Source organism: Bos indicus x Bos taurus, chromosome 12, assembly GCF_003369695.1.
Source record: "Bos indicus x Bos taurus breed Angus x Brahman F1 hybrid chromosome 12, Bos_hybrid_MaternalHap_v2.0, whole genome shotgun sequence".
Classification (NCBI taxonomy): Eukaryota; Metazoa; Chordata; class Mammalia; order Artiodactyla; family Bovidae; genus Bos; species Bos indicus x Bos taurus.
In genome coordinates, this window is record NC_040087.1 from 24,490,898 (window position 1) to 24,505,761 (window position 14,864).

Here is a 14,864-nt window from a genome sequence, read left to right on the forward strand (position 1 = left end):
TTTCACATTCTTGCTAATGCCTGTTAGTTTCTGTTTTGTTGGTAATGTCTATCCTAAAGGGTATGAAGTGCTATCTCATTGTGGTTTAGATTTGAGTTTCCTTAATGACGAATGATGTTGAGCATCTTATCGTGGTGCTCATTAAGTAGCACCTTATTGGCCACTTCTATATTTTCTTTGGAGAAAGAAAATATTTGAGTGCTTTTCCCACTTTGAATTAAGTTGTTTGGTTTTTTATTGTTGTGTTCTTTATATATTCTGGATATGAATTCCTAATCAGATATATATGATTTTCATGGAACATGATTTTTAATGGAAAGAGTCTAAAGAACTACATATATGTAACTTCTCCCTATTGTGTATATACTTTTCATATTTAAAATTCTGTGGAGTTTCACAACATACAGTCATAGAAGTAACAGAGATCAGATATTTAAAAAAATTCTTTGTTTCTAAAACCCACTAGTCTTAGATCTTAACTTCAAATGAATCATAATTAGTTTCTGGCAAGTATGCGAGATAACAGTCTGAGGTGTGATTGACATTCAGTGACACAGCATTTGTCCTGCAAATGAAATTTGAAGGGCCATTTGGTCTTTGTAGCTCTAGAAATTTGGATCACTGAAGAAAAACTAGCTGCCACCCCCTAAGTCTGTTTTTTTCCCCCTCAGTGTTCTCAAAAGCTTTCATCTGAAGCAAGAGAGCTGTCAAGTAGGTGCATTAGAAATAAGAATTTCAAAAACTTGGTTCTGGTTCTGCTTTTGACATAATTATATGTTGACAATTATTTTAAACCAAGTTATTGAAAATCCAGCAAAACTCTTAATTGAAAAATAAAGATTTTTTAAATATGTAAGACCTTTTGAACAGGATAAGGACAATAGTTTTAGTCTTACTTATATGAGGAATCAAAGGAAAAAACAAACAAACCCAAAACAAAAAGGCAAGCTCATAGATACAGAGAACAGATTGATGGTTGCCAGAAGTGGGGTGAGGGGCAAAATAGGTGAAGGAGGTCAAAGGTATAAGTTATAAACTAAATGTCATGAGATGTGATGTATGGCATGGTGACACATGATCATACTATATTTTACTACATATTTGCAAGTTGCTAAGAGAGTTCAAGTTTTCATCGCATGAAAAAAATTATATGACTATATGGTAACTAGACTTACTGTGTTGATTATTTTGCAATATGGACAAATACAAAATCATTATATTGCTCTCCCCAAACTAATATAATGTTATATTTCAGTTATACTTCAATTAGAAAAAAAAGGGATATTTTTGGAAGAACAGAGGAGAGAAAGGGGTAGGAATAGAGTAGAATGATCAGGAGTCAATGTCAAGAAATGAAAGTCTAGGTCAGCATTTCTCGGCCTTCTCTCTACTGCCTTTTGGGCTTGAATAATTCTTTGTTTATGGGGTGCCGTCCTCTGCTTATAGGATGTTTAGATCACCCTTGGCCTCTACCTACTAGATGCCCGTGGCACCTGCTCCCTCCTGTCTGGTCATGACAACCAGAAATGCCTCCAGATATTTCCAGATGTCCTGTGGTGGCAAAATTCCCCCACCCCCTCCTTGAGAACTACTAGTCTAGGGTAGTAAGAGCCTGAGTTGAGTTCTAACAGCAGGATGTGATAAAAAGAGGAAAACAAATGGAATTTTTAGTAAACAAAATTTCCAAAAAAAAAAAAATTTCCAGTAATTAATATTTATTAAGCAGCTACTATTTCCCAGGTGCCAGCACTAGGTGACACAGTCGTTTAACACAAATACTAATAAAGTGTGTATTCAATGCAGATTTTATGCAAGGGATTGGAACTACAGAGAACAAGAAGATAGTTGCTGTCCTTAAAAGACTTCTTTAATAGAGAGACAGATGAACAAATACATTACAATCCCAAGTGAAAATACTAATGTGCACAAGCAACTGAGAAGAGAATTCTCTCAGGGAAGTCACGTGGGCTGAATTTGAGGGATGAACAACAGTATTGCCTCCTGGAGTGGGTTTTGCAAATGAGGCAGTGAATTGCCTGTGGTCTTTTAGTCGCTAAATTGAAGACCAAGTGGACGCAAAGCTCTCTCCAGACTGTTACCTCTGTCCAGGGAATAAAGCTCCCGGAACATAATTAAACCTGGGATGACTGCCCAGGGCAATTGTACACTTTCTCTGAGGCTTTGAATAGAGCAATTAGCACCTGGCAAATCCCAGAGCTGTGCCATTTTAGTGACAGTTTATATACTTCACATATTGTTTTAAATCATTAACAGATAAAGAGGTGTGTATCTCACTCCCTTCATAAATCAGATACACTGCCAAATTATATCAACAACACCTTGTTGATTTTGAAAAAGTTAAATAAGAGGCATGTTTGCATCCTCTGGTTAATAGGTTCTTTATTAACTGGTAGGTGTGCTGTCTTGGAACCTGGAAACAGATGGGGCCGTATGGCTTAATTTTTTAGAATGGCAGTATGTTGCTTCATCTCATAGCAGCAGTATTTGCTGTTAGGTAGGAAAGATGCAATTATTCAGTGGCAATTTACATAATATATATTCAACAGTAGTGGTGGCTCTTCATACTTCCTTAATTATTTACATTTAAAAAATTTTACACAGCAAAAGGAAGCAATGAGCATCAAAGAAAATTGCCAAAGCGTTTATCTTAAACTGCACCACATATTCCAGCTCTGCTTTTTCTTCACTGGCTTCTGTCCCATTAGTCACAATAGTGTTCAGACTTGCTGATGTCACTGCCCACTTATTTAATTTAACTAAATGTGATAAATGTGTTTACTAAAGATTTTGTTCAGAATTTTTTTTAAAGGTCAATACGGTCCTTTTGCATTGCGGTGTATGTTTTCCGATATGATTGTAAAATTACATTAACTTATCAAAAATAATTATTTATGTACACTAAAAGCTATGGAGACAGCTGAGATAAGATGCAAAAGCTCTTTTTCCTCTCAGTTCAGAGAGAGCAATTCATGGTTATTCTACTTCATCTTATCTGATGTCTTGTTTTTGAAAAATATAAAATGTTAATGTGATAGTAACAAAATGATTTTTAGCTTTAGTACATTTGAATTACCAAAGACTGACACATGCACCACGATGGCTGCAGCTCCTTGCGAGCCCTGGCAGTATGGTTTTGAAGGGGTTCCTCGTCACTGCATCCCAAGCTTCAACCACCCACCTTCCTGCCGTCTCAAGTCTGACAGGGCTTGTTCAACCATATTTTCTTCCTCTCTCCTCACACCCCCAGCATTTTCTCTGAGCTGTGGATGATTCTGTCTTCTCAAGACCGCAGTCATCCATTTAGCACATATTAAGCACCTGCGATGGGCTTCCCTGGTGGCTCAGTGGCAAAGAATCTGCCTGCATTGAAGAAAACCTGGGTTCGATTCCTGGGTGGGGAAGATCCCCTGGAGAAGGGCATGGCAACCCACTCCAGTATCCTTGCCTGGAGAATCCCACGGACAAAGGAGCCCTGGTGGGCTACAGTCCATGGGGTAGCAGGGAGTCAGATACAACTGAAGAGACTTAGCAGCAGCATCTAGCACCTGCTACATGCTAAGCCCCATTCTAGGAGTAGGGGTACAGTTGGGAACAAAATGGACAAAAATCCACATCCTAGTATAGCCTGCGTCATGGTGGGAGAAGTGAGACAATAAACAATAAAAATCAATAATATACAAAACAATCTTGAAAGAGGTCAGCAAAGTTGGAGGACTCACACTTCCCAGTTTCAAACTTATTACAAAGCTACAGAAATCAAAATAGTGTGGTATTAGCATAAGGATAGTTAGAACAATGGAATAGAAATTGAAAGCCCTGAAATAAAACCAACCGTCTGTGGATTTATGGCTGGCTGAGTTTTTGACAACGGTGTTAACAGACCACTCCATGGGGAAAGAATAATCTCTTCAACAAATGGTGCTGAGATAACTGGGTATACACATGCAAAAGAATGAAGTTAGACTCCTGTCCCACACTACACAGAATTAACTGAAAATGATCAAAGACCCAAATTAAAAAGCTAACACCACAAAACTCTTAGGAAAAAAATGTAAGGGTAAATAATTATGACCTTGAATTTGGCAACAAGTTCTTAGATAGGACACCAGAAGCACAAGTAATAAAAGAAAAAGTAAATGAAGGGGATGTCATCAAAATAAAAAACTGTGCGTCAAAGAGCATTATCATGAAAGTAAGAAGACAATATACATAAAGGGAGAAATATTTGCATATCATGTAATCTTGATATCTGTATATCCAGGTTATATAAAGAATTCTTACAGGGCTACACAAAAAGACTCACAGTGCAGTTTTAAAATGGGCAAAAGTCTACAAGCAATAAGTGCTGGAGAGGGTGTGGAGAAAAGGGAACCCTCTTACACTGTTGGTGGGAATGCAAACTAGTACAGCCACTATGGAGAATAGTGTGGAGATTCCTTAAAAAACTGGAAATAGAACTGCCTTATGATCCAGCAATCCCACTGCTGGGCATACACACCAAGGAAACCAGAATTGAAAGAGACAACGTGTACCCCAATGTTCATTGCAGCACTGTTTATAATAGCCAGGACATGGAAGCAACCTAGATGTCCATCAGCAGATGAATGGATAAGAAAGCTATGGTACATATACACAATGGAGTGTTACTCAGCCATTAAAAAGAATACATTTGAATCAGTTCTAATGAGGTGGATGAAACTGGAGCCTATTATACAGAGTGAAGTAAGCCAGAAAGAAAAACACCAGTACAGTATACTAATGCATATATATGGAATTTAGAAAGATGGTAACAATAACCCTGTATATGAGACAGCAAAAGAGACACTGATGTATAGAACAGTCTTTTGGACTCTGTGGGAGAGGGAGAGGGTGGGATGATTTGGGAGAATGGCATTGAAATATGTATAATATCATGTATGAAACGAGTCGCCAGTCCAGGTTCGATGCACGATACTGGATGCTTGGGGCTGGTGCACTGGGACGACCCAGAGGGATGGTATGGTGGGGAGGAGGGAGGAGGGTTCAGGATGGGGAACACACGTATACCTGTGGTGGATTCCTTTCGATATATGGCAAAACCAATACAATATTGTAAAGTTAAAAAATAAAATTAAATTTAAAAAAAAATGGGCAAAGGCCGTGAGCAGTCTTTTCCCCAGAGAAGATATATAGATGGCCATCAAGCATGTGAAAAGATGCTCAGCATCATTAATTGTTAGGGAAATGCCAATCAAACCACAGTGAGACAACACTTCACGTCCTCTCAAGATACACCGCATTCTTTAAGTTGATGCCAGTTTTTGAGCAGATAAACATGAATATATTTTAGATTTCCCACACTGTCGTAGATTTTTTTGAATGGGAAGTTGAACCTAAACAGGAAAAGGCTTTGTCGTAATATGGAATACTGTATGCAGCAGTTTAAAAGAATGAAGTAGATTTACATAATGCTCACATAGAAAATGGGCTTCCCTGGTGGTTCAAAGGTAAAGAGTCCACCTGCCAATGCAGGAGACGTGGCTTCGGTCCCTGGGTAGGGAACAGCCCCTGGAGAGGGTGATGGCAACCCACTCCAATATTCTTGTCTGGGAAATTCCATGGACAGAGGAGACCAGCAGGCTGCAGTCCATGGGGTCGCAGAGTCAAACACGCCTTAGTGACTAAACAAGAACAACAACATAGAAAAGACCCTTAAATTGCAGAATGATTAAATGTTTTTAAAAATTAAAACGAATACTGTATTTTTTTTTGTGAGGATCTGTCTATATGTGCACATGCAGAGGAAAATATTAAAAAATAAGCCCAAAGGGGTAATAGTAGTTATACCAGGAAGGGCATGAGGATTTGGAAATTGTAGTTGATGACCAAATGAAATTTAACCTTGTCCATGTTTTAACTTTTGTAAGAATAATAGCTTAATGAGGAACTTATGTAATTAGAGCTGTAAAGTGCCTTGACTTGTTTATGTATGACTAGAAATAAAATGCCTCTGGGTTTATTTTGCTTTCGTTTTAGCAATTACTCTGAAACTGTTGACAACCAGCTGTAAAAATCTGTACAAGGAGTGCTCAAAATCTGTTTTTTTCCTCTTTTACTTCAAACTATGGAACAAGAAAGTATTGTAAGTGAAATAAACATGCAACTTAGAATTAAAATTGAAAGCTTAGTATTACTCTATCACAAAACTTTAAAAACAAAATATTTACCAACATGAAAATACTTACAATATTTCATTCATTGAAATAGGCAAAATATAAGACATATCTTGTGAACTAATCCTATTTTAAAATATATTTAGAACAAAGATTTTTAAATTCTTAAAAATGTTTGCAAGTGATCAGCATTTCTCTGTGATTGAGCAAGGGTTTTTGGGGTTTTCTTTTTAGGAAATTTCTTTGTGTGTGTTTTTAGGTTGTTGTTTGTTTTTGTTTTTCTTTTTCATGAACGTAAAGTGTTTTTAAAATCAAAATGCCCTATCTTAATTAAAATCAAAAGGAAGGAAGAGAGAAGGGAGGAGGAGACACAGGGCAGGGCAAGGCAGAGCAGACGGGAAATCCTTGTGCTGGTCCGCTGCCTCAAGTATGAGTATCGTGAGTGTTGTGTTTTCACTGCTTTGATGTTTAAAATACAGATCGACAACATGTGTGTATCTCCATGATATTTAATTTTGTTCATTTGTTTTTCAACTTTATAAAAATGGTTTAACCCTCCGTGTAGTCTTTTAGGGTCTAATTTGTTTTTCCATTTAACATGGAAGATTAATCTTTGTCAGTATAGTTAGTATATTTTGATGACTATATGATATTTCACTGTGAGATTATTCCATTGTTTATCTGTTCATTCCCTAGCTGATGGATGGGTTGTTTCCAGATTGGTGCTATCCTGAATAGTGCTACTATAAATGTTACAGTATATGCAATAGTGTCACTTAGGACGTGCGTGCTGCGTGTGTGCTACATCGCTTCAGTCGTTTCCAACTCTTTGCAACCCCACAGACTGTAGCCTGCCAGCCTTCCCTGTCCCTGGGATTCTCCAGGCAAGAATACTGGAGTGGGTTGCCATGCCCTCCTCCAGGGGATCTTCCTGACCCAGGGATCGAACCTGCATCTCATGTCTCCTGCATTGGCAGGTAGATTCTTTACCACTAGCACCACCTGGAAAGGCCGTTACTTAGAGTGGTGCCTCCCAAATGGTTTTCACTATAACTCAATAGGAAATACAAATAGCTCTGTCTCTCTCTTACTTCTCTCTGTGTATTTGTGTACCTAACTATCACTTCAAACTTCTAGATATAATATTTTTCCCTACTCTGAGCAACGGAGAAGGCAATGGCACCCCACTCCAGTACTCTTGCCTGGAAAATCCCATGGATGGAGGAGCCTGGTAGGCTGCAGTCCATGGGGTCGCTGAGTCGGACACGACTCAGTGACTTCACTTTCACTTTTCACTTTCATGCATTGGAGGAGGAAATGGCAACCCACTCCAGTGTTCTTGCCTGGAGAATCCCGGGGACGGGGGAGCCTGGTGGGCTGCCGTCTATGGGGTCGCACAGAGTCGGACACGACTGAAGCGACTTAGCATAGCATAGCATACTCTGAGCAATGGTTCTGATAAAAATCCAGTATATTTTTTTAGAATCCTGATAGAAATCCAGTGAACTGATTTTATTAACCATTTCTATCTGAGGTTTGAAAACTAGTCTAGGACATATACCAGGTTGTGGAGTTGCTAGGTCTAAAGATATGCAACTTTCAGCTTCACAAGATGATAGCAAATTGTTCCCAAAGTGCTGATCAGCCTATTCCTATCAATTTTTGTTAATCACGTTTCTTTTTTAACTTTTTATTTTGTATTAGGGTACAGCCAGTTAACGTGTTAATCACATTCTTATCAACACTTGGTATTTCAAACAAAATTAGGTTTTCAACAAGAAGTCTATTAACTTAATGAACAAGTGAGAACATGTTAAGAATTTTGACTTATGTTCTAATCTTATGACTAAAAATTTCTAGCCAAATAAAGTGCCAGAACTTCTAGAAGACTGAACTACACTGAGTTGTTCTGTATTCTTTTTGAGATCTTGCTTGGCAAATGCTTCACATATTCTTTGCTTGAAAGTACATCTTGCTGTTCCTCTATTTGCTTTGCTGCTCAAGTATGCAAACAGTAATCTCTCTCAGTTGTGGTCTCAGTGCTTGATTATTTTAAGGTTCAGCATCCCTGAGATATTATCTGCTAAGTAACAGTTTAACTGACTGAGAAAACAGATACGTTGTCCTTGATATACTATGACACGCTTCATTTGAAAAAGATGAATTTTTATCGGTAGTTTTGATATCAGTTTAAAGCTCAGAGGCTCAGTGAAATAAAAGCAGGCTGTTTGATGAGAATAAAGCAGGCTGTTTGATGAGAAGTTTCGGTTGATTATGTCAAAATGTGTCCTTTTGTAGAACCAACCTGACATCTAAGGCTTCTATTAAGAACCTAGTTTAGCTAGTTTGTGGGTCTTGTCATCACTTGTAAGGTTGAGAATGTCTTTCCTGCTGTTTTTACACTTGCCAGGGGAGTGCCTCTTTTCGTCGGGGCACTTTCCCTTGGCTCCTGCTGTGTTTCATGACCCCTTGGCACATAAAAATCTACTTATTAGTCTAGATTCAGTGACTGAATCTACAAACGGAGAATTTTTGCTCTGCACAGTGATTGATTTCATTATTCACAGCTATCCTCTTGGTTAATGGGCCATCCCCTGTCATCCTGTAAGGCACCTTCCTTATGTCTGTCTGGACTAGGTGACCCCAACAGGAGGTAAACTTCCTCCAGTTTAATCTTTCAAGTCAGTGGTCCAGTTAAGCCTAATCACCCAATAATGCCATGTTGTGTACATTGCAGTGATACTGTCATCATCATTGACAGAATCTTTCCCAGCACTGCTTTGCACCTTCTCATTCTTCTGGGTGTGAGTTTTTCTAGCTTGAAAATGAACAGGGCTCGTTACAGTGGGTGAGCTCACTTTGACTGCAGCACAGATTCCATTTTTTGTTTTGTTTTTAATTTCTGGAATTCTTCCTCATTGGCGAGGATCCAAGCTGTAGACTTAAAGAAGCCCTTGCTTGCAAGGTGGGGCAGTAGCAGTTTACAGATGCCCGATGGAGTGGAAGGAGAAATTGACAACGCAGAACTGTTAGGACTCCTAACATTGTTACACCACCGCCATGGAAGTGGTGTCGTTTCCTCAGTTACATCATAGCTACCTTTTCAGAGATTCCACCTGGAGGAAAATGTAACAGGTTGGAGCAGTTCAAGTTCACGCCTCACGGTCCATCCACAGGTCTTGCAATAGGGAAACTGCCCCAGGGGTGCCAGTTACAGATGGTGGGTCTCCCTGGCCCTGGTTCACTGAAGCAAATAGACTGCTTCTGGGCTGACCCAGAGCTTTAGACTCTCTATGATAAAATCACTCTTTTGTCACCTATGTTTAAAACAAAAATAAAGCAAAACCTTCCCATAAACCATTTGGCAAAGCCAAAAATATCCCCTTCCCCTCCTTGTATTTTTAAGACTCTAAATATTTTGAAATAGTTTAATGGGATGGTTTCCTGACTTAGATTCTTTTAATTCCTTAGGTAAAGAAGACTTTAAATCTGGGAAGCTGTATTATGGTTTTAGCACAGCACAGCACCCATCACACAGTAGAGACTCAATAAAGATGTGTTGACTGATTGAAAGAATGAATGAAAATGTACAAACTACCTACCATTCATAAAATAAATAAATCACATGGATATAATGTACAGCACAGGGAATGTAGTCAGTGGTATTATAACAACTTTGTATGGTGTATAATCTATAAAAATATTGGATCATTATTGCACACCTGAAACTAATATAGTATCGTAAGTCACCTGTACCTCATAGGAAGGAAGGAAGGAAGAGAGAAAGAAAATGTTGAGAATTATTTCAGGATGGCTTCACAGCATATATTTTAGAGGGCTTTTGGGAAATAATCCCTACTTCTAGCAATGCACCTAAGCACAAGGGAGGGTAGTAAGTTGCTTTTGGTCCTACAGGGCAAAGGGCCATTCATTGTGTCGATTTGCGTTTCTCGGAGGAACAGAGTGGGAAGAGGAAAAGGGGAAGGTGACTTGTGTGTTTACCGTAATTACAGGCTGGAGTTTTGGAAATGAACTTAAAAATCTTTTTTCGATTAAGCTCCTTGCACGTTACTTGTGTGTTGACATATGAAACCTTCTGAATGAAAAATAGGGAAAGTTTTGGAGAACCATGTCTCTGTGCTGTGCGTGGTGTGGCTGTCATGCATTGTTCCTGCTGTTTCACCGCACCGCATCCCCTATATTTGGGCCAAACTGCGTTTATTGAGAAACAATAAAAGAGGGAGGGAGGGAGGGAGAAAAAGAGGATGCATGTTTTGGATTTCTATTCCTAAACACTCATCAGGGTTAAAAAATGAATGAGATCCGGGGTGTCCTGGGGTGACTTTATAACAATGAGAAGGTAGAAATATACTTCCTTACCTACAAAAACAATTTCAAAACATCTATTTAGAAAAAAGGAAATATCTGTTTTCTGAGTTTGAACTAAGCTATTCTACATGGATATCATCTGATAGAATAACAGAGTTTTCTGAAGGATACACTGGGAACATTTTTTAAAAGTGGTTTATTAACTGCATCAGTAAAATAATACCATATTGCTTACCCAAAAAGCTGGCACAGTTGTAAAATTCTTGAAGTTTTAAAGATGTTTGGTGTTTTGATGGGCGAAGTATTTAGAAGATAAAGCCTCCCCAAAGCTAATTTGATTTGTTCTGCAGTTTGCTAACAATGGTGTTCTTTAGTGCCTAACCAAAGTGTTCCGATGATGAGATGGCCAGAATACATTTTTAAAGTTAGACTTGCATTTTAAAAGTAGCAATGTAATGTGAGATCTCTTAATTTTACTAAGGTGTCTAGATTGTTACTATCAGATATACTTACAAAAGTAAAGTTTAACAGTTCATTCAAGGAACTGCAACATAGACAACTTGGTAAGTATTTATTGACTGAAAGGATATTTTTCCTGAAAAAGCTGTATGTGAATCAGATTTTTGTCCATTGCATCATAATTTTACATTTAGTATGATTCGTCTTGTAAGAAAAGGAATCTCCCAAATTTATATTTGCATCAAACCCAAATTTTCGTAGATCAGAACTGCCTGGAGTAAGGGCCCCTTTAAGATGCCTGGTGTTGTGTAAGGTCTTGTTTATTCTTTTTGAGGTTGCTAAGGTACAGAAAGTTTGACTTTTTTTAAAGGGCAATAGTTATTCACCAGTTTATAAACAGTTAAGTAAAAATAGATTTCTAAGGATCTTCAATTTGTAAGTAATAAATCATCCACGTTGAAATAGTTGACCTGGATTCTATTTTACTTAAGAATGTGGAATGTTTTATAAACACACCAAAAGTTACAAATATAGAAGAGAGGAAATAAAGAATTGCACTCTCAGTAATATGCAATATACATTGTGCCTATATGAAATTTTAGTCAAAGCATTCTAATACATAACAGTAAAGCATGTTAGAATTGGGTCTAAATTAAGACTAGGCTCTGAATAACACAAAGTCTACTTTGTTGCAACCCTATTTGGTCCTGTGAGTTGTTGTTGTTCAGTCACTCAGTCTGTCCGACTCTTGGGACCCCATGGACTGCAGCACGCCAGGCTTCCCTGTCCTTCACTATCTCCTGGAGTTTGCTCAAACTCATGTCCATTGAGTCAATGATGCCATCCAACCATCTCATCCTCTGTCATCCCCTTCTCCTCTTGCCCTCAATCTTTCCCAGCTTCAGGGTCTTTTCCAATGAGCTGGTTCTTTGCATCTCGTGGCCAAAGTACTGGAGCTTCATTTTCAGCGTTAGTCCTTTCCAGTAACTATTCAGTGTTGATTTTCTTTAGTATTAACTGGTTTGGTCTCCTTTCTGTCCAAAGGACTCTAGAGTCTTCTCCAGCACCACAGTTTGAAAGCATCAGTTCTTCAGGGCTCAGCCTTCTTTATAGTCCAACTCTTGCATCCATACAGGACTACTGGAAAAACCATAGCTTTTGACTGACTTCACCTGCAGTTGCAAGCCTTGAATTGACCAGAGTTCCGAAATAATTACGAGACAGATTCTGCTAGTGTAATAGTTGTCTGGGTGGGGAGACAGTTTCTTGGTGCTTCATACTCTGCCATCTTCTTAGAATCCTCTTCCTTTAGTCTTTTTAAAGACTGTCCCCCATGCCTCTGCCACCACCACCTAATTTAGTTTGAATAGTCAGCTATTTAGTCTCTTCAGCTTTTTCCCCTTCTCTCTCATACTTTCTCCTTCTCCTCTTTCTTCTAATTCAATGGGTCTGTTTTTTTTTTTTAATAAAATCTTTTGGTGGTCACAAGTTCTTTTAAGACTTTGAAGAAAATTACCTATGGATTGATTGCCTTGAAAAATCCATATATCTCCCAGTAAGAGCCGATAGTTGAGACCCATTGTTGTTATTGCTTAGTCACTCAGTCACGTCTGATTCTTTTGAGACCCCATGGACTGTAGCCTACCAGGCTTCTCCATTCATCAAACTTCCCAGGCAAAAATACTGGAGTGGGTTGCTATTTTCTTCTCCAGGGGATCTTCCCGACCCAGGGATCGAACCCGTGTCTCCTGCATTGGTAGGTGAGTTGTTTACCACTGAGCCACCTGGAGGCTCCTCAGAGGTCCATTATTGTTATTGTTTAGTCACTAAATCATGACTGACTCTTTCCAACCCCGTGGACTGTAGCCCATCAGGCTCCTCTGTCCATGGGATTTCCCCGCAAGAATACTGGAGTGGGTTGCCATTTCCTTTTCCAGGGGATCTTCCCGACCTAGAGATCAAACCCTTATCTCCTGCATTGGCAGGCAGGTTCTTTACTGCAGAGACACCAGGGATGCCCTTCAGAGGTGCCCTGAAATCCCACCATGGGAGCCCTTGTTACAACGATGCATGTCTGTCAACTTCCCTTGACACTCTGGGCAGGAGGTATTCTACCCGTGGCTCAGGATGCTCACTAAGGGACTGGTGAATGGAAACTTCCCTCTCATAGACGTGTAGGAAGTCTTTGAATGTTGTTAGAAAAACCTCTTTACCAGAGTGTGAAATCATGACACCGTTTGCATATTTATCCACCAACTGGCATGTTTATCCAATGATATTAAACTGGTATGTGTATGAGGTAGTTACTTATACCTTACAAGACAAACCTGTGACTGCCATTCATTTGGAGCATGTAGGGATGACAGGCTAGTTTAAGTGAGGACTGATCTGAATACGTCTGTGTATTTGTGTATGTGTGTGTTTTAAGTCTGGTTTCTCTTCAATAATATGACATGATATATATGTGATAATAGTAATAATAACAGCCAACTATTTTCTAGATAGATGTTCTTTGGGGTCTCTTTTTACCTTTCAAAGCCATATTAATTACTGATATACGAAAGAGTGATAGAGAAGTAGTCAAGAAAAAGTCTGTTCCTTTAAGGGGGTTAAATGTTCTTTTGGAAAGTGTGTTCAGATTCTAAATTTCTATAGTAAACTGTTCTATGGAGGGGATACCAAGCTGTACTTCATGCTGGCTATGGATCAGAGGATCAGAATTGACAAGGTTACTCAGTACTCTGTGATGACCTGGATGGGTAGGATGGTGGGGATGGGAGGGAGGTCCAAGAGGGAGGGGATATATGCATACATTTAGCTGACTCACTTCATTGTACAGCAGAAATGGACACAACAATTGTAAAGCAATTATACCTCAATTTTTAGAAAATAAAATGAGGCTTCTTCAAAACCCCTAAAAATTAATGAGGTTGAGAAATTAAAAAACAAAACAAATAATGAAATAACAGTGTTCTGTCCTGGATGTTTCCAGAGTGGCCCTTGCAGAGCCTGGTTGGTGATGGAGACTTTTCTTGTCTGGGTTGACCAAGAAGCAGTGCCCTTGAGGGACTGTTCAGTGGTTCCATATGCTCCAGAGCAGACAACCAAGGTATCCACCTTAAGCAGTAATTTTTGAATTTTATCTTCTTCAGGATTGAATTCACCAGTTGGATCTTCCAGTGAGGCCAAGTAAGTGGAAATAAGATTGAGTAACTGGTAACAGAAGTTCAGTTTAAACTAACAACTTAAAGTCTCATTTCTCCCACACTTTTATCCAGCCAAATTAGATCTGAGTGTGGAATAATGTACAGTTAAATCATGGTGAGTACACATGGTTAGTTCTGCTTTATTCCCACCCCCTTTTTTTAAATTTATTTTTTAATTGGAGAACATTTGCTTTACAACGTTGTGTTGATTTCTGCTGTACAACAACGCAGTCAGCCATGTGAAATGTTAGTTGCTCATTCATGTTGTGACCCCTTGGTCTTAACCCGCCAGGCTCCTCTGTCCATGGAATTCTCCAGGCAGGAATACTGGAGTGGGTTGCCATTCCCTTCTCCAGGGGATCTTCCCGACCCAGGAATTGAACCCAGGTCTCCTGCACTGCAGGCTAACTCTTTACCATCTTAGCTGCCAGGGAAAGCTGTTCCCTCCCTCTCTTAAGCCTTCCTCTCCTTCCCTGACTCCACCCCTCTGTCATCTGGGAGCACCAGTGCGCTGCCTGTGTTACAGAGCAGCTTCTCACCGGCTGTCTGTTTCACACGTGGGTAGTGGGTCTATATTGATGCTACTTTGTCCATTCATCCCACTCTCTCCTTCCCCCGCTGTGTCCACAGGTCTGTTTCCTACATCTACGTCTCCATTCCTTCCCTCAAATAGGTTCATCAGTACCGTTTTTCTAGA

General features: G+C 39.3%; 1 protein-coding gene across 3 annotated transcripts in view; it reads left to right on the top strand.

Annotated features, from left to right (window-relative positions):
- Positions 1–14,864, top strand: part of SMAD9 (SMAD family member 9) — a 66,404-nt gene that overhangs the window by 16,569 nt on the left and 34,971 nt on the right. Inside the window, exon 1 of one of the 3 annotated variants that reach the window (XM_027557395.1) lies at positions 13,891–14,070. The exons of the other annotated variants lie outside the window; for them this stretch is intronic. The gene's annotated coding sequence lies outside the window, so the exon portion shown is untranslated. Of the gene's footprint in view, positions 1–13,890; positions 14,071–14,864 lie in introns of those variants that run through there. 3 annotated transcript variants of the gene reach the window in all.